The sequence below is a fragment of the Chenopodium album genome, chromosome 9 (assembly GCF_948465745.1).
Source record: "Chenopodium album chromosome 9, dcCheAlbu1.1, whole genome shotgun sequence".
NCBI lineage: Eukaryota > Viridiplantae > Streptophyta > Magnoliopsida > Caryophyllales > Amaranthaceae > Chenopodium > Chenopodium album.
Window position 1 is genome coordinate 6,263,355 of NC_137842.1, and position 18,933 is coordinate 6,282,287.

General features: G+C 38.8%; 1 non-coding gene across 1 annotated transcript; it reads right to left on the reverse strand.

Annotated features, from left to right (window-relative positions):
* Window positions 1-14,131: 14,131 nt before the first annotated feature.
* On the reverse strand, window positions 14,132-14,237 carry LOC145560900 (small nucleolar RNA R71). Its single transcript, XR_014093494.1, has one exon. It is a non-coding gene; the product is annotated as a small nucleolar RNA R71 (small nucleolar RNA).
* Between the last annotated feature and the right edge of the window lie 4,696 nt (window positions 14,238-18,933).

Sequence of the window (18,933 nt, forward strand, 5' to 3'; positions counted from 1 at the left end):
CAGAAAGTCTGACACCACAGATCCTTTAATAGCTTTTTGTGGCATAAACCGTACATCAAACTGGGCTAAGTTGACTATCCATCTTGAAATACGTCCATTGAGTGTTGATTTCTCAAACAAGTATTTGAGTGGATCCAATCGAGATACCACGAAAACGGTATGCACCAACATGTAATGTCTCAACTTAGTTGTGGCCCACACCAAAGCGAGGCACAATTTCTCGAGTGGTGTATAGCGTGTTTCGTATTCGAGCATCTTCTTACTTAAGTAATAGATTGCATTCTCTTTGTTTTCTACCTCTTGTGCTAACATAGCTCCCATTGTCTCTTTGGTAACCGTCAAATATAACCTAAGAGGTATTCCGGGAAGTGCTGGCGCTAATACGGGAGGATTTGCGAGATAGGCTTTGATCTGGTCAAAGGCTTTTTGACACTCGTCATCCCATATTACTGGTACATTCTTCTTGAGCTTTTTGAAGATTGGTTCACATATCGTTGTTAGTTTTGATATGAACCTACTTATGTATTGCAACCGGCCAATGAATCCTCGAATCTTTTTCTCGGTTTTGGGCGATGGCATTGACATGATTGCTTTAATCTTGGTTGGATCTATCTCTATTCCTCTAGAGCTTATGACGTACCCCAAGAGCTTGCCTGAGGTGACTCCAAAAGCACATTTTGATGGATTCAACCTCATATTGTATTTTCTTAGCCTTTCGAAAAATTTCCTTAAGGCTACTTGATGGCCTGGACGGTCCTTTGATTTCACAATCATGTCGTCGACATATACTTCAACTTCTTTGTGCATCATGTCATGGAGCAAGGCAGTTGCTGCACGTTGGTAAGTAGCACCTGCGTTTTTTAACCCAAATGGCATTACCGTGTAACAGTAAGTGCCCCATGGTGTGATAAAAGTTGTCTTCTCCATGTCTTCTTCCGCCATGAGAATCTGATTGTACCCTGCGTATCCGTCCATGAATGAGAGAAGTGCGTGATTTGCTGTGTTGTCTACCAGAATATCGATGTGTGGCAAAGGGAAGTCGTCCTTTGGACTTGCCTTATTTAGATCTCGATAGTCGACACACATCCTTACCCTTCCGTCTTTTTTTGGAACTGGGACGACGTTGGCGACCCATTCGGGGTATTTGGATACCTTGATGAAACCTGCAGTTATTTGTTTTTGAACTTCTTCTTTTATTTTAAGTGCTACGTCGGGTTTCATTCGACGTAACTTTTGCATTGGAATTGCTTTCTTTTGAATGCGAGCGTCCCTACGTGCTTTCAGTTTGTCCTGGGCTCGCTTGAGATCTTTCCGAGTCAGTTCAAAACCAAGTCCGAAAGTATCTAGTTTAGGGAGGCCAGGTGACTCTATCGATTTTGCTATCCCCTTCTTCTTTCCTAAGGTCATCCCAGGGAAGTGTCCTTGTTTCTTTAGCATAGTGTTGATAATCATGTTGGAATGGGGGTCGTGGCAAAGAGATGTCCTTTCATCCTCTTGGATTAAGGAGACTTCTTCGTTAAAGCCCCATAGGTCTTCATCATCTTCGTCATGCTCCACGTTGATGATTGGATTTTCTATTGATTTGATCCTCATTGGCGAAGCATCAATAGTGATGGGTATTCCTCCAACTATGGCTTTCACTTGTTGGTGGAGAGATGAAGGGACGACCTTTAGGTCATGGAGCCAAGGGCGTCCTAACAACAGATTGAATGAGGCTTTGATGTCTACCACTTGAAAAGTAGTAGCATGTTCTATTGCTCCTGCCGTCACATTTAGAGCTATTTTGCCAAGAGCTTGACGTCGAGTGTTATCGTAAGCTCTTATTCCTTGTGTGGACAGAGTTAAATCCTCATCTTTTATGCCAAGCATCCTTTTAGTCCTAAGTGGACAGACATTAATAGCCGATCCATTGTCTACAAGAGTCATGGGAACATTCATTCTTTTGCAGACTACTGTGAGGTTTAATGCCTTGTAGTGCTTGTCACCTTCCGGGGGTAAATCTTTATCAGAGAAGGTGATTAGATTAATTAGACTAGGGAGATCACTTGTGAGGAAGTTAGCTAGTCCCTCAGGAGTAGTGTCAGAATCTATCTCGATTTTATCCAAGGCATTCATCACAGCCAACCTATGTTCTCGACATGTTGCCAGAAGCTTCCATACATTCATCTCCACTTTTGTTTTCTTGAATTGTTTAACAATGTCATTGTCTTCGATGGTAGGTATGGGAACTTGTTGTACAGTAGGCATGGGTTGTGTTGAAACGGGAGATTGTATTCTCCTGGATCTTGTGAGGACGTCTATTGATAAATCTTCTTCAGCCCAAATGTCATCCGTGGTGTATGATACAGAAGGTGAAGGTTCTAATATGTCTTTTAGATAGACATTTTCTTCATCACTGTCCCATACTCCATTAACATTTATGTCCTCTTCTTGCTGAACTTGGACTAATTCCTATCTATCAATCATTTTCTGCACCAAATCCTTGAACTTGAAGCAGTTTTCTAGGGTGTGTCCTCCTGACTGATGGTATTGACAGTAATATCTATATGTCCTTTTTAATGATTCAAATGGTCTCGGTTCGAGAGGTTTGACCTTGCCACTCTCGGAGAGCATTTTAAACATTTGTGCATACGGGATCCCAATTGGAGTATAAACTTTATTGCTCTTCTTGGGTCTTTCGGTGACTTGTAAGGGAAAGTATTTTGCCTCATAAGTCATTTTTACTGGTGTGAATTCTCTCTTAGGTTCTTTATCATATTCCTTGTGAAGTTCATTCAAAATTTTGAGATTTTCACGTAACAGTTGCGATGTCTCCCTCAGATACAGTGTGAGTATTCGTATCTCTACCTCATTTGCTAGTTCTGGAAGATTATCTTCGATATCGAAAAAGGTCTCTTCTTCCTCCTCTTCGACATTAGTTTCTTTGACAGACTTAATGAGGGATGAGGGGTCAACTTCGCTTTCTTCATCGGAGATAGCCAATGTGTGAGCTAGAGGTGCATTGTCAATACTCGGTTTCTTACTGGCAGGAGGCAACGGCAGCTTGTTACTGTCAATTAAGTCTTGAATAGCTTCCTTAAGCTTCCAACAGCTTTCAGTAGAGTGGCCCCTACCTTGATGATATTTGCAATGCGCATTAGGGTTCCAATTTGGCGACCTCTTCTCGACTGGTGGATCTCCAAATGGTCCAATAGGAGTTATAAGACCTTTTGCATTTAGCCGATCAAACGCGGTGTCATAACTCATGCCAATAAGAGTGAAGTTTCTCCTAAAGGGTTTCTTTTGTCCTTGATTGTTCATGGCGAGGACTTCTCCTAGATTAAAGGTGCTAACATTATTTGAGTGGGCGGTTTTGGAAGAAGAAGGATTGTCGTTCTTCTTTCCTTTCCAGCCACTGTTGGAGTTATTGTTGGCAGCTTTAGATTTAGCTAAGTCATCTTCAATATTAATCCCGATATCATAAACAGCCTTAAAGGTATGAAGGTTGTTTTGATATTTAAGATGTTTTGAATATTTTTCTTGGAGATTTTTAATGAACAATCTCACAGACTCTTTTTCACTGGGTACCTCAATCATTTTAGCTGAGGTTTCTCTCCACTTGTTAAAGAAAGATGTGAAGCCTTCATTCTCCTTCTGTTTGAGGATTTCAAGTTCTCTATGGTCAGTTTCAACTTGAACGTTGCACTTGTACCTATCGACGAAAGCGTTTGCTATGGATTCCCAGGTAGAGGTCTTTTCTTTTTCAAGAGAAAAGAACCATTGTTGGCAAACGGTCTCGAGAGATAGCGAGAACAAAGAAGGGAAGACTTTCTTATCGATACCCTTGATACTCATTATTGTTTCAAATGCCCTTAGATGGAAGTATGGGTTGTCGATTGCTCTAAACTTTGGGATGTCGTTGGCATTGAACTTCTGCGGAAGAAGATCCTTATCTACCGAGACCCCTTGGGATGTGAGTTCTTGAAACTTGTAGTCACTGGACAACTTGCTTAGGCTTTCTTGCATGAGGTCCATTTGTTTTTGCTTTGCGGGATCCTCGATCTTAAGTGCGAGAAGTTTCAGTGTCTCAGTTACAGTAGCCAGTTGGTTCTTGAGATCATTAACTTCTTCCTGAGTTGCCATTATAACTCTTGCTTTCCTCTTGCGAGCTATAGGTTTGTCGAAAAGTTGGACTTGTACGAAGAGGTTATCTTTGATTAATCGCCCTTCCTTTCTTGACCACGCGCTGTAAATTAAGCCAGTTTGCGTTTTAATTACTTGACTCGAATCAGTTTGACTTTATGGCTTTTATTTTTTTTTAAAAAAAAGTATGCATATTTTTAGGGAGCAATAATGTACATGTGTTTAGGGAACTTAAGTACTATTATTTATTGGAGGATTAATATCCGACTTACCCCCCTAAAAAAAAAATGACGAAAAAATAACGCGCGCACACAAGACTCCCTTAATCATGGTCAAGACATGTGTATTGGTGTGTGTATTGAGTGTAAGTGACATGCTTGGACTCTTGTGTAAGACCATGGGACTTAGTGCCTAAACTCGAATATTAATTCAATTAAGCATTATTGCCGGCAAAATTAACCGAATTAAACAGGAAACTGATTAATTAGACATTAGGTGATGACTCGACAAATAATCCGAACTGTCGGCCAAGCGACAGGACTGGCGTCACAATATGGTGGTTGGCGCCAGACTTTTTAGTAAATGTCTGACGCTACACACCATACAGTGGCGCTACAGCTCAGATTTTGGCACCAACTTTGGAGCCTCGATCCGGGACTGTTTTCGGTATTATTAGTCAACTGGGGTATGCCTAAAGTCGTACTAGGTCAATTCCAATTGAAAGAAGAAAAAACGTTATGGACTTGAATTAATTAATTAATTAATAATTAGGTAAAGTTCTTTAAGTCATTAATTTAAATCTCAATACAAATCAACAAACGGTTAGGAGGAGCATAGGATATATATGCACAACAAATAATGCACAATTAGTCAAGTAGGCACAATATGATGCAATGAGTTCGCAACCTAACCATGGCTCTAGTTCTCTAAAGTTCGGGATATGGTTTAGTCAAATAGGGTCCATGGTTAATTGTTCAGATGCACCGCGTAGAAGCCTAACCGTGAAGGGTTAACGCGTGTGGATAGAACACCGCGAGTTTTTAGAAAAAACTCACTTCCAGGGTTTGGTGAATTCAACCTCTCAGATGTACCCTTTGTTGCCAGGAGCGTTCAATCGGGTAGATAGAGCATGAATTCCCATAGGGTTATGTCCATATGTAGAACACATATGGGTTTCAGAAAAGTGAGAAAAAATTCAATCAGGAAGTAGGATCGAGCAAACAATACGAAAAACCGGTCGAAATTAGAACGTATATTTCTGGCTCGGTATTGGGGGAAATTGGCGCCAACAAACAGAGACTGGCGCCATCTTTTAACTGTAGCGTCTGGCGCCAATATTGGCGTCTGGCGCTACGGCTAAAAGTATGGCGCCAAGCTCTGGCCCCTGACGCTACTTCCCACATGCCTCAGCAGCTTTCTGTGCTCAATAAAATCATCCAGTTTCGCGCGGTGTTATTTCAGTCCTAGTTGTGAAAGACATTTCTCAAATTTCCTACGTGTAAAATCCTATGTTTTTGACTCATTACGGATGGTCTTTCCAATGAGAACCTTTTTATGCATATGCCACAATGTTAAATCAAAATTACGCACATGAAATACTTAGAACTTTTCGAGTCTCATCCACTCATTCTAAATCATTGCCGAAACAAATTCAGGAATTAAAATAGAAATCCTCCCCAGTGGAGTCGCCAAAAACTGTAGGGAATAGTTTCAAGCCTTTAAAATCCCACTAGCTTGAACCCCACTGTGATCATACACTAAAGTACGGTGGCGTCCAAAAGGGAAGAAGATAGAGCAAAAGAGTCGCCAACAAGTTTTTAAGGAACTTGCAAACCGTTCACGAGGTGAATGTTACACCCCTTAACGATCCAAGAGATCGTCAACTCCATAAGGTCATGAACCAAAATAGGGTTCGGGGATGATGGTACAAATCCAACCTAAAAGAGATTGAACCTGCCCTAATAATAGGCCTCTACTTTATTCTGCTCGTATTCATGTGCGCTTTCTGATTAACATACAATCAATAGGATTAACCCTAAACCTGTTTAATCTATGTTGGTTGAATTTAATGCACAAATAAATCTATTATTGGCGATCACTTGAAATTATAATCACAATTAACCTAACAAGATTATTAATTATCTTATTAAGCGTGATTGCAAATACCAATTCCTTTTAAATACACAATAAAGGTGATCAAGCAATAACAATATAAAAATATGCATATTAAGCAACATAATAAATAATCAATATCATGAATAATAATTATAATAATGATAATATCATCATAAAAATAAATTATAATTGAAATAATCATAATCATGTTAAAGCATAGCAAGATCCTAGGCATGATACTAACAAGATTAATAACAAACCCTAGCATGTCACTAACAATAAAAATCAAATCTTTAACCCTAACATGATACTAACATGAATTAATATTAGGAAGAGAATAATAGGCATCATAGCAATCATATTTGATATTAAAAATACCCTAGACATGATACTAGGAATATCATAACAACAATCTAAGCATGATTTCTACATCATAATATCAATTAAAACCAATAAAGTACTTACTTGGATGCCTCGTACCTCTTTCTAATAACAAAATACACGCGTTAGTAACTTCAAGGAAAACAATAAACAAACAATTAAATTAAATAATTGAAATAGAGATTTGGGACCAAACCCTCAGAAATTAAAACCTTTCACGTCTAGGGCGAAGGCAACTTCGAATATGGCTAGGTGTTTCTAGATCTTGTGAATGCGGAATTTTATATTAAAAAGCAAAGAAGAAAGAATGCATGAATGAATGAATGTTATTGAAAAGAATTGAATATGATGAAAAGAACTGAATAATGTTGGGAATGAAGAGAGTTGATGATCGATGATGAAGATAGTTGATCAAAACTTAAGAATAAAGAGAATTGGTGACCCTTGATGATTGAAAAAGGAGTTTTCGATACGATATTTATAGTGAAAATCATCCAAAAAAGATAATTTATCAAAACAGAGTCTGAAGACCACAAAACTAACTTGGCGCCAGCCCTGGCTCATTGGCGCCAGGACTAGTGGCTAGCGCCAGGCGCCAATGCTGGCGTCTGGCGCCAATCCTGATTCCAGGCGCCAAGGCCTGGGGTTGGACGCCAAACCGGCTTTCAACGCGTTTTTGAAAATCTGATAAATTTCCCGTACTGGAAGATAAAATAATATAATTTCAGTCAAAAATGCTATTTGATCTAATTAAAACTCTGAATGATAAGACCTTCTAGAATGTTCTAGAAGACCAAAACCATTCCTAATTACATTAGGAATGATAAATCATATTAGGCCCTCCCCTAGATCATTGGGCCGTACTTAAAGCTCAAACCAGGCCCAGTTTAGTAAATTGGCCATAAATTCCTCAATATTCATCGGAATCGGGCTTATAATATATCGTTAGAAAGGTCTTTGCAAACCCCATCAAACTACACCACTATTGGACCCATATCATGGACCAACCAAACTGGATTGGCTGTTTTCTTAAAATAAAGTTTTCAAAAACAGGGAGAAGAGAAAAGAAAAGAAATAAAACTTCCCGCAACACTAGACCTTTCCACACTTTCGTTTCATTCGATTATGATTCGTCGTGAAAGGCACTCATCACTGGGTTTGGTTTTGGGGAGACACATTTGGGTGTCTACAGCAACCATATCCCGTTCCTTGTGGACCGAACTCTTACTTGTCATTATGCTTGGTTTGTAAGGTGTTTGGTAATAAATGTGTTTGATTGAGTGTGGAATGTGCGACCGTTCTAACGCCCATCAAAATGGCGCCGTTGCCGGGGAACGGTGTCAATGCTTGATTGTTTTTTATTGCTTGAGTCTAGGTCTTTGTGTATACTTTTTCTTTTTCTTTTTTTTTGTTTGCTTTGTAAAAAAAATGGCAATTAACTCGTTTCCTCAATATGACAATGAGCCTTTTTGTGAATATTTCAATAGATTTGAGGGATATTTGGACTTTAATTGTTGTAGTCTTTGGGAGGCTTGTGAGATTTGTTATTTTGGTTTGAATGAGCAAACTAGGGATGAAGTTTAATGCATGCATAATGGTGAATTTAGAGCATTATCAATTGATGATGCTTGGGATTTTTATGTTTGGTTTGCTTGGGATGTCTATAATAAGGGTAATCATGATTCTATTATTGATATGCAATGTGTTGATACTTCTAATATTAGCATGAATTCCCATGATTTGTTTCATGATCCCTTAAGTGAACCTAGAACACATGATTTCAACTCTATTTCCTCTTTTGTTCATGATGATGAGGTACATGCTCAAGTTGATGCTAATGGTGTGTTTCAATATTCTTCATTATTTACCATGCCTTCTTGTGATGTGCTTTGTTCCCTTAATGATGAATCTCATTTGTTTGATTGTGCCCCCACTCCCCAATGTGATGTATATGCTCATGATCTTAATGTTGATTTTTTCAATCTTGGTTGTACTTCTTCTTCTCTTGTTGAGCCTCAACCTTCTACACCTTTTGAATCCCTTATTGCTACTTTTGAATCTCAAATTAGGTGCATTGAGCTTGATAATGAGCTTGGGCCTAGTAAGGAAATGATTCTTAATTCTATGAGAGTTCAATTAGAGATAATGAAAAAGAATGAGGAGCGTCTTGAGGAGGGAAGGAGAAGAAAAGAGGAGTTAGAAAGCCAGTTGTCACCCTTCATGCTTGTTTGTGAAAAATCCCAATTTAATGTGTGTGTTGAGGATGATGATGATGATGATTTTGAGCAACCAAGAGAGTGTGAGGATCCCATTGGTGAGCATATGAGTGATGATGAAGGAGTTGAGAATGAAGAGAGTGTTGATTTTGAAAATCCTAACCCTCTTTCCCATCTTGATGAGTCTCAAGTGCATGATTGTGATCCTTTTATCTATGAATATTTGGATTCATTTGAGGTTATGTCCAATGTGTTTATTGAGTGTCAAATGAAAATCCATAGCCTTTTGAGTGAGTTCATTAAGAATGCTTTATGGGAGAGAGATGATTTTGAAATGAATTTGCATCCATTCATGCATGGCTTTGAGATTTTAGGCTTTAAGGAAGTTGAGGGAGGTGTTGTTCATGATTGTAGTGAAGGGGATTATTTAGTTCCTTTTGGAAGTTGGATGTTTGAGGGAGATCATGATCATGAGTGTTCTTCTTTTGAGGATTCTATGATTGATTTTCATGCTCAAATTGGTGATTTGAGGAATGGTGGTGAAGAAGAGACCATTTGTGAGACCATTGTTCCTATCCCCTCCTCTCATGTCCCTTTTTCAAGGAATTTCAACCATATCCCCTACACTCCTATATCCCTTCCTTCCTTTATTAATGAGCCTATTGGGGACCCCCTTGCCTATGAAGATTTTCATGTCCCTCATTCGTCTTCTATTGAGGAAAAGGGTGATTTTGCCACCCAAAAAGATTTTTGTGAAGAGAGTTTGCCTTTCTATTCTTCTTCTTATTTTCTTGAATTTTCTTTTGATTCTTCGTCTTCTTTGCAACTCCCTCTTCACTTTCTTTTACGTGCACTAATCTTGGTGCATGCCCTTTTTATATCATTTGCCTACTTGTTATCTTCTGAGATGTGTAGTAGTGCATTTGACAAGAGCTTTTGGTAAGATGGACCTTAAGCAAGCCTTTCTCGGAAAGTAACTCGTGTTTTATTGCTTTCATTTTCTTTTCTTTTTAGAATAGATTTTCTCTCATGGAAATGTTTGTGTGCCTTTTGCTAGGTACATAACTTGATTTACTTTGGTGCATTGGTTTGGATCAAGAATCAAGGAAGTTTGGCACCACAATTGCTAGCATATGGAAAACAAGATTCAATTCTTGAGAAAAGTGGCTTTGAAAAGTTTATTTGGGTCATTTGCGGGTATATACACCCACCTAAAATCTGGTAATATCTTTCCTTGATCTTTCTCCATTGGTTGATACCTAAAGTGGGTTTGAAATAGGATATATGTTGGGTTGTTGGAATGATCTCCTTGTTTTCCCCTCCCATGGATTATTTGATTTATGATTGAGTGTATTGTCTCATTCCAGCTTGGGGGAGGGTATTCTATCATGTTTGGTGGGATGTTGATTCATATATGCCATGCACATTTGTATATGCATTTCCATGTTCTTTATCTTGAAAATCACAAAAAGATTTTTGTTTCTATCAAGGCAAATTTGCAATGTGTTTTCTTTTGCTCTTGCTTTGGACATAATACTTTTGGACTTGTATTCTTAAATGTCTTTCTTCCTAAATTTTAGAGGTGTGCACGGTTTGAGAATGTGTTAGGTTGACTCTAAGATATGGTATGCTAAGGTAGTTGGCTAAGAACTTTGGGACCATTAAGCTCTAGTTCACTTGCTTGTGGTAAGATGGAGTTGCACTCTATAGTGGATATGAAATCAAGAGTTAGTTATTACTATCCCTAGTGAGGTATAATTGTTCAAGCCTTCATCATATTTTGTTGAGCGGCATTTTTGGATCCTTGGCTATTGCATTCACATATCTAGAACTTGACTTTTAGCTACCAAGATCACGACCGAGTCACTTTAGGGGATGACAAAGGCATTTCTCTTTTTATAGGATAAATTTTCAATCTTTGGATTTGGTTTGCATTTGCCCCTCTTTCTAGCCCATTTGATCCATATACATTCTTTTCTCTAACCACAATACAAGCCTTCCAGCCTTGGTTTCACTTTAACTTCTACCTTTAGTTTGTGAAGCAATTTTGTTTTGGAGCTTGTTTTATTGTTTATGGTGCAAGTTTAGAATTATGAGTTCATTTGCAAAGCAAGTATGTGTTGTATATAATTTTGTGCATAAAACCAAATGCATTTTAGAAAAAGCCGTCCAAAGTTAAAAGAGGCAAGGACATAAAAAAAAAAGAAAAAAAAAAGCAAAAGCTTGGAAAAAGAAAATATCGAAAAAAAAAGGTAAAGAAGAATGTAAAGCACAAAAAAGGTTTTGTTATTATTGTTTTCCCTATTTTTGTTATTTTGTGTTAAATAAGCTTGGGGGAAAGTTATTTAATAAGCATACTTGGTACTTTTGTTTTGGAATCGTTTGGATCTTGTGGAAGAAGTTCCACCCGGGCTTCATATAGGTTTACCACCAATTTCAAAAGTTCCCCACACCTTTACTCTCCTAGCCTATATGTTACCACCTTGAAAGTCCTTTTGATCCTAGAAGGTTAAGTCATTCAATGATGGTGGGAAATAGGAATCAAGCCTATAGAGCGAGTTTGCATAGCCAAGATGTCAGGTAACCTTCTCAATGTTTTTAATTTCTTATTTATTTTCCAGTTCCTTCGTGGAATCATGAGAAGCTAACTTGAAAGTGTATTTGAAACTAGTAGAGAGAACGTGGTTTGATTGGTTAGAACAAAAGGTGGAATGTGTTTCCTTTAGTTCTCTATGCTTAGCATATGTTATGTTTCAATCAACCTTGGACATCTTAGAACGTGCATACCTTTATTATTTTGGAAAGATTGACATTCATTAGTGTTTGTTCCATCATAAAAGTCCACTCTAGAACGCTTGTAACTTTTCTATTACTTCAATTTATTTTATTTTATTTATTTATTGCTTTGCCTTGATTTTTGTCAAGAGTTATGGGTTAAACTCTTAGGAAACCCTTACAAGAGCTTACTCGTCCTCTAGAGCAATCTAAGGGGTTTAAAGTGCTTGATGCATACGCTAAATGTATTCGTGATTCCTACGAAAGTGAGTTAGTGTATATTCTTTCCCTTCTAGTTTTCTTTGTTTGTATGAAATGCATCACATTCCCTTGTGTTTCTTTTGTTTTGCTCGAGGGCGAGCAAAAGCTAACCTTGGGGGAATTTGATAAGTGTCATTTATGTCGCTATTTTTAGGAGTTTTCTAGTTAGTTTTTCATAGTTTTTCTATCTTTTTACTTGGTTTTAATAACGTTTTACTACATTTGTCATATTTGTGTGTGAAATGTTGTTATTGCTCAATTTTGGCTTTTCTTGCATATTTTGGTGGCTTATGACATTAGATTAAACTTTATTGGTTTACTCTTATGTTTAGGAACACTTGGATAAGTTCATTGCTCAAGATTGAAGAAATATAAAACATAAAAGAACAAGTAATGAAGAAATGTGCACTTGATTTGCAAAGATCATACTTCAAACGCCTATATATTTTGATCTACAAAACATTTTGGGGTGATTCTAATTGGAGATGAAAGCTTATCTCGAGAGCTTTCCAACGACAGGTCATATGCTCAATTCCGATGTAAAACGTGGGAGATATGCTCATTTGAAGCTGAGCAGTTTGCCCAGTTCGAGAGGAGCGGGCGCGCACCTGTGAGGAGCGCCCGCTCCAAACTTTCTAAAACAATTCTACCATACTTTGCTGCATCTAGGAGCGCCCGTGCACGAAATTGGAGCGCCCGCTCCTCTGCGCGCTGCTCGACTTTTTGCGGAGCTTCCTATGCAATTTAGTAAGGGGTATAAATAGATTTTTTTGCTCATTTTAGAGGGGGGAATTCATTTCTTCAGTAGTTTTTAGATTAGTTTTAGGTTTTTAGAGAGAGAAACTCTCAAATTTAAAAGAGAGAAAGTGATAAACACAATGGTTTTCATGGATTTTGGATAATCAAAGGAGGAATTTGATGATTTGAAGATCTCCATCTTATATCAATGAGCATTCTTACTCTCTTTTCTCTTTATGCTTTCTTTAATTGCTTTGTTAATCATGTTTGAGTAGGTTTCCTTCTACTAGGTGTTGAGTGAAGCTTTGTAATGGTTAATTGAGTTATTTGAGATAAATTTGATGATAATTGTGTGATTAAATTAATTGAATTGATGATGGCATATTGTTTGTTTTAGATTGGATTGATCTCCCATGATAGCAAACTTAATTGCATATTAGTTCTAGTTTAACAAGAGATTGTGAATTAGAATTGTTATATTTGATTGTATATTGGGCAAATTTCTTCTATGCACCTAGTCAATGAGGGATCTAGGCTAGGAATTTGAGAGATTGCTCTTGAGTGTAATTAATTCCCATTTTAAATTCTTTCTTTGCATGATTGATTTTCAAATGGATTCTCATTAACTTGTTAATTGTTCAAAGTGGATCTTTACCCCTAGTAGACTTTATTATATTTGTTCTTTATATGTGTGTTAGTGTAGTTGTAGTGTCCACTATCCATAAACCGACTTCGGTGTAGCTTAAGCATTAGATCGAGAACAATCTAACATTACCGTTCCTTGTGGTTCGACTCCGAACTTACCACTAGACTTGTTTAGGGGTTAGTTTAGGATTATAATAAATTTTGTTTGGCCGTGAGGAGGTTAGTCAACGACCTAATTTCCCCGCGCTCAAAATGGCGCCGTTGTCGGGGAGCGGTGTTGTTGATTGCTAATTGATTACTTGAGTCTAGTTCACCATAAAACAAAAAAAAAATTCAAAAAGATTGTTTCTTTTTGGCTACACTTGAAGCCTTGTTACTAATTGCGTTTGTTGAGAGTGTATGCGTAGAACTCATAACAGGATCTTGGTACCTTACGATCCCGAGATTGAGCAAACTTATAAAAGGAGAAAGAGATCCGGTTCTAGGCCGTTTACTACTCCCCCAACTAGAGAGACCAATTTCGAGGAGGATCGAGATCAAATGGGTGACGCGGAACCACCACCTCAAAGACCTTTAAAGGAGTTGGGAACTCCGGGAGCTTATAGAGCTTCAAGCGACATTGCTCCACCCGTTACTCAAGCCAATGACTTCGAGATTCGGCCCGCAATGATTAATTTGATTGAAAGGAGGCAATATAGTGGAGGAAAACATGAGAGCCCTCTTGCACACTTGAACGAGTTCGAAAAATATTGCAACATGATCAAGGTAAATGGGGTAACTCAAGAGTTTGTGAGACTAAAGCTATTTCCTTTTTCTTTGATAGGAAAGGCTCTTGAATGGCTTGAGAAGGAGGTGAGGCCTAAATCCTTGAGAACTTGGGACGAGGGCTTTGATCCAAGGTTTCCGTCAAAAAGCTAGTGAAACCATATATGAAGCATGGGAACGATACAAGGAATATCAAAGGGAGTGCCCTCATCATGGAATTCCGTCATATCAAGTGCTTCAAATTTTCTATGGGGGCTTGAGCCCACAAGGAAAGACTAGCTTGGATGCGGGAGCGGGTGGCCCGATTATGAACAAGACGGAGGAGCAAGTCATAGAGATAATTGAGGATGTGGTGAGGCACCACATGGATTGGCAAGAAGGAAAGAGAGAGTCTCTAAACAAGGGAGGAAGTGCGGTTTACTCCGTTGATCACCTTAATGCCATCAACAATTTGACTTCCCAAATCGCCAACCTTGGAAAGGAGATGACGTCCATTAAGGCAAAACTAGAGACCTCTAGTTCAACACAAGAGAATCCCTCCCAATCTAAGGGGAGAGGTATGAATTCTAACTCTTCTCCCTCTACTTCTAATAAAATGCCTCATGGATGTTTGTTTTGTGAAAATTGTGGGTCATATGACCATGATACCTCTTCTTGTAATTATTATTCCCAACCCCAACCCCAATACGAAGATGGTAATGAAAATGAAAATGAACAAGTCAATGCCTTGTCTTATGATAATAGACATAGGAATGACAATCAAAGATACTTACCACCAAATCGAAGAGAACAAGGGGGGAATTCCTATAACCAAAGAGGAAATGATTACGATTACCATAACCAAAATCAATGGGGAAATAGGAACCAAAGGGACCAAAATCCCCAAGGTAACTACAACCAACAAGGTGGTTATGGTAACCATAATCATAATAATCAAGGAAACTATGGGAATCAAGGGCAATTTCACCAAGGGGGAAACTCTAATAATCGGAACAATTGGAACAACAATAATAATAGAGGTTCTTCTAATCAAAATGCGTCCAATTCGAATGTTAGAGGTAATAGGGCTTCCCAAGACAACTACTATGCACAAGCACCACATAGTAGGTCTAGCTTGGAGGAAATGATGGAAAATCAAACTAAAATGTTCAATACTTTCATGGCCTCTAGTGAAAAGAAATTTAGTGAAGTGATGACCCATAATAAAATGCTTGAGACACAAATTTCTCAATTGGCCAATGCTTTGAAGGAAGGGACTAGCACTTCTAAACTACCACCCCAAGGACTAGATCCTAAGAGGCCCGTAAATGTTATATCAACAAGGAGTGGTAAAGTGTTGGAAGAAAGTGTTCCTAAAAAAAGCAATGAGAGAATGAACATGAGTGAGCCTCCCCTTAAAAGTGATTTTGAACAAGAGAGAGAGCAAAACCATGAGAATGAAAAAGAGAAAGAATGTGAGAAAGAAAAAGAATTTGAGAAAGAGAAAGATTTTGAAAAAGAGAGTGAAGAGAGAAGAGAAAAAGAGAGAAAAACAAAACAATTGCAAAAGCTACCATATCCTCACAAATTTGTTAGAAACAAATTAGATGTGCAATTTGGAAAATTTCTTGAAACATTGAAACAAATTCACCTTTTAATTCCTTTTACCAATGCTATCAAGCAAATGCCTAACTATGCTAGGTTTTTGAAAGATATTTTGAGTGGAAGGAGAAAGTGTGAGTTGGTTGAAACGGTGAGTCTCACCGAGAATTGTAGTGCAATTATCATGAACAAGATGCCACCCAAATTGAAAGACCCGGGTAACTTTTCTATCCCATGTGCAATATACAAGATGCAAATTGATAATGCTTTGTGCGACCTAGGGGCTAGTGTTAGCCTAATGCCATACTCGGTATACCAAAGACTTGGGATAGGGGAACTTCTACCCACCAACATCACCCTACATTTGGCCGATCGCTCTATTAAATTCCCAAAGGGTAAGGTAGAGGATGTTCCTCTAAGGGTGGGGAAGTTTGTAATCCTGGCGGATTTTGTTGTGTTAGAGATGGATGAAGATGTTAACATTCCAATAATTCTAGGAAGACCTTTTCTTGCTACTTTGGGTGCTTTAATAGATGTTAAAAGTGATAAAATTTCACTAAAAGTAGGAGATGAGGTGATAGAATTTGATTTGAATGAGAGCATGAAATATCCAAGCTCTAGTCTTGATAATTGTATGATGATTGATACTATTGATTCTATTGTGACTTCTATGCATGAGCACTTGCTCACTACTAATGATGCCCTTGAGAATGTCCTTTTGAATAAGGAAAAGATAGGTGAGCAAGGCAAGGAGATGACATTGTATGAAGAAATCCTTGAAGGAAGTACGGAAGAAAGCATTGAGCAAGTATGCATGGGAATCACAAGCAAGGATGCTTTGGAAATAGCTACCTCAAGAGAAGGTAAGGGTGTTCCAATGGTAGAGTTAAAACCTCTACCATCACACCTAAGGTATGAGTTTTTGGGTCCTAATTCAACTTTTCCGGTAATAGTGAATTCTTTTTTGAACGAGTGTCAAACTCAAATGTTATGTGGTATTTTAAGAAACCACCAAGGTGCTTTGGGCTATACCATTGATAACCTCAAAGGTATTAGTCCCGCTTTATGTATGCACCACATAACACTTGAGGAGGGTGCTAAGCCTTCCATTGAGAGGCAAAGGAAACTCAATCCTCAAATGGGGGAGGTGGTGAAGGAAGAAAACACCAAACTCCTTGATGCCGGCATCATCTTCCCCATTTCGAGTTCTAGATGGGTTTCCCCGTTCATGTGGTCCCTAAAAAGGGAGGAATGACCGTAGTTGAAAATGAGAATGGTGATCTCATTTCAACTAGAACGGTGACCGGTTGGAGGATGTGCATAGACTATAGACGTCTAAATGCATCCACTAACAAGGATCACTTTCCTCTTCCTTTTATCAACCAAATGCTTGAAAGACTAACAAAGCACAAGTATTATTGCTTTCTTGATGGTTATTCGGGTTTCTTTCAAATCCCCATAAACCCGGATGATCAAGAGAAGACAACTTTTACTTGTCCATATGGTACTTTTGCATATAGGAGAATGCCGTTTGGACTTTGCAATGCACCGGCAACCTTTCAAAGGTGCATGATGAGTATATTTGGAGACATGCTTGAAGCCGAAATGGAAGTGTTCATGGATGATTTCTCGGTTGGGGGGCTTTCATTTAAAGATTGTTTGTCCAATTTGTCCAAATGCTTAGCAAGATGTGAGAAGGTCAACTTGGTCCTAAATTGGGAGAAATGTCACTTCATGGTTGAAGAGGGAATCGTCCTTGGTCACAAGGTATCAAGCAAGGGGATTGAGGTCGACAAGGCCAAAGTTGAAGTGATTGAAAAATTGCCACCTCCAATTAATGTGAGAGGAATAAGATCCTTTTAGGGCATGTCGGGTTCTATATGAGATTTATCGAGGATTTCTCACAAATTGCTAGACCCCTAAATGCTCTTCTTTAAAAGGATGCCATCTTTATTTTTGATGAAAAGTGTCTTCAAGCTTTCAACAAATTAAAGGAGGCTTTGATCTCTACTCCAATTGTGCAAGGGCCAAGATGGGATTTGCCATTTGAACTTATGTGCGATGCTAGTGATGTTGCAATTGGAGGGGTGTTGGGACAAAGAATTGAGAAGAAACTTCACGTCATTTACTACATGTCCAAGACCTTGAATGAAGCTCAACGGAACTACACCACAACGGAGAAGGAGTTTCTTGCCGTGGTGCATGCTTTTGAGAAGTTTTGGAACTACCTAATTGGTTCCAAAACTATTGTTTATACCGATCATGCGGCTATTAGGTACCTTGTGGCAAAGAAAGAGTCCAAACCTCGCCTTCTTCGATGGGTCTTGTCTCTCCAACAATTTCATGTTGAAATCCGGGATAAGAAATGGGCAGAAAATGTGGTTGCGGACTATCTTTCACGATTAGAGAATGTGAAAGCTAGTGATGATGAAATTCCCATTTGTGATGAATTGAGAGATGATGTGCTCTATATCTTGAATGAGAAGGATCTTCCATGGTTCGCCGACTTGGTGAACTATTTAGCTTGTGGAGAATTCCCTCCCGATTTCTCCAAAAACCAAAGGAAGAAGCTAAAAAGGGAAGCAAGGCACTATGTGTGGGATGACCCCATTCTCTACAAGAGAGGAGTAGATGGTTTGCTCCGTAGGTGTGTTCCAGATGAAGAAGTGCAAAATGTGCTCAAGATGTGTCATTCCGATCCTTGTGGAGGGCATATGGGAGCAAACAAAATAGCATTGAAGGTTTTGCATAGCGGGTTGTGGTGGCCTCACATTTTTATGCTTGGGGTTTGTGAAGACTTGTGACCGGTGTCAACGAACCGGGAATATATCCAAGCGAAATGAGATGCCTCAACAACCGATTCTTGAGCTAGAGATATTTGATGTGTGGGGTGTTGATTTCATGGGGCCATTCCCTACTTCTTATGGAAATCAATACATCCTTGTGGCGGTCGATTCACTACTAGAAATAGGCTAAATTTCGACGGAAAAATTCCGTCGGAAACACCCTGAAATCCGTCGGAAATAGGGTTTCCGACGGAATTCAGTCGGAAGCGGTTGTCGGAAAAGCATTTGTAGGAAAAATGAACTTTTCCGACGAAAATTCCGTCGGAAACACTATTCCGACGGAATTTTCCGCCGGAAAATTCTGTTCAGGTACAGCAACAATCCGTCGAAAATTTCCGACGGATTTCATTCCGTCGAAAATTTCCGACGGAATTTCCGTCAGAAATTGCTTTTCTGAATTTAAAAAAAAATACGCCGCGCCACCACCGGCATGGCGTATCACCACCTCCAACCACCAAAAAACCCAACATCAGACACCGCCACAACCA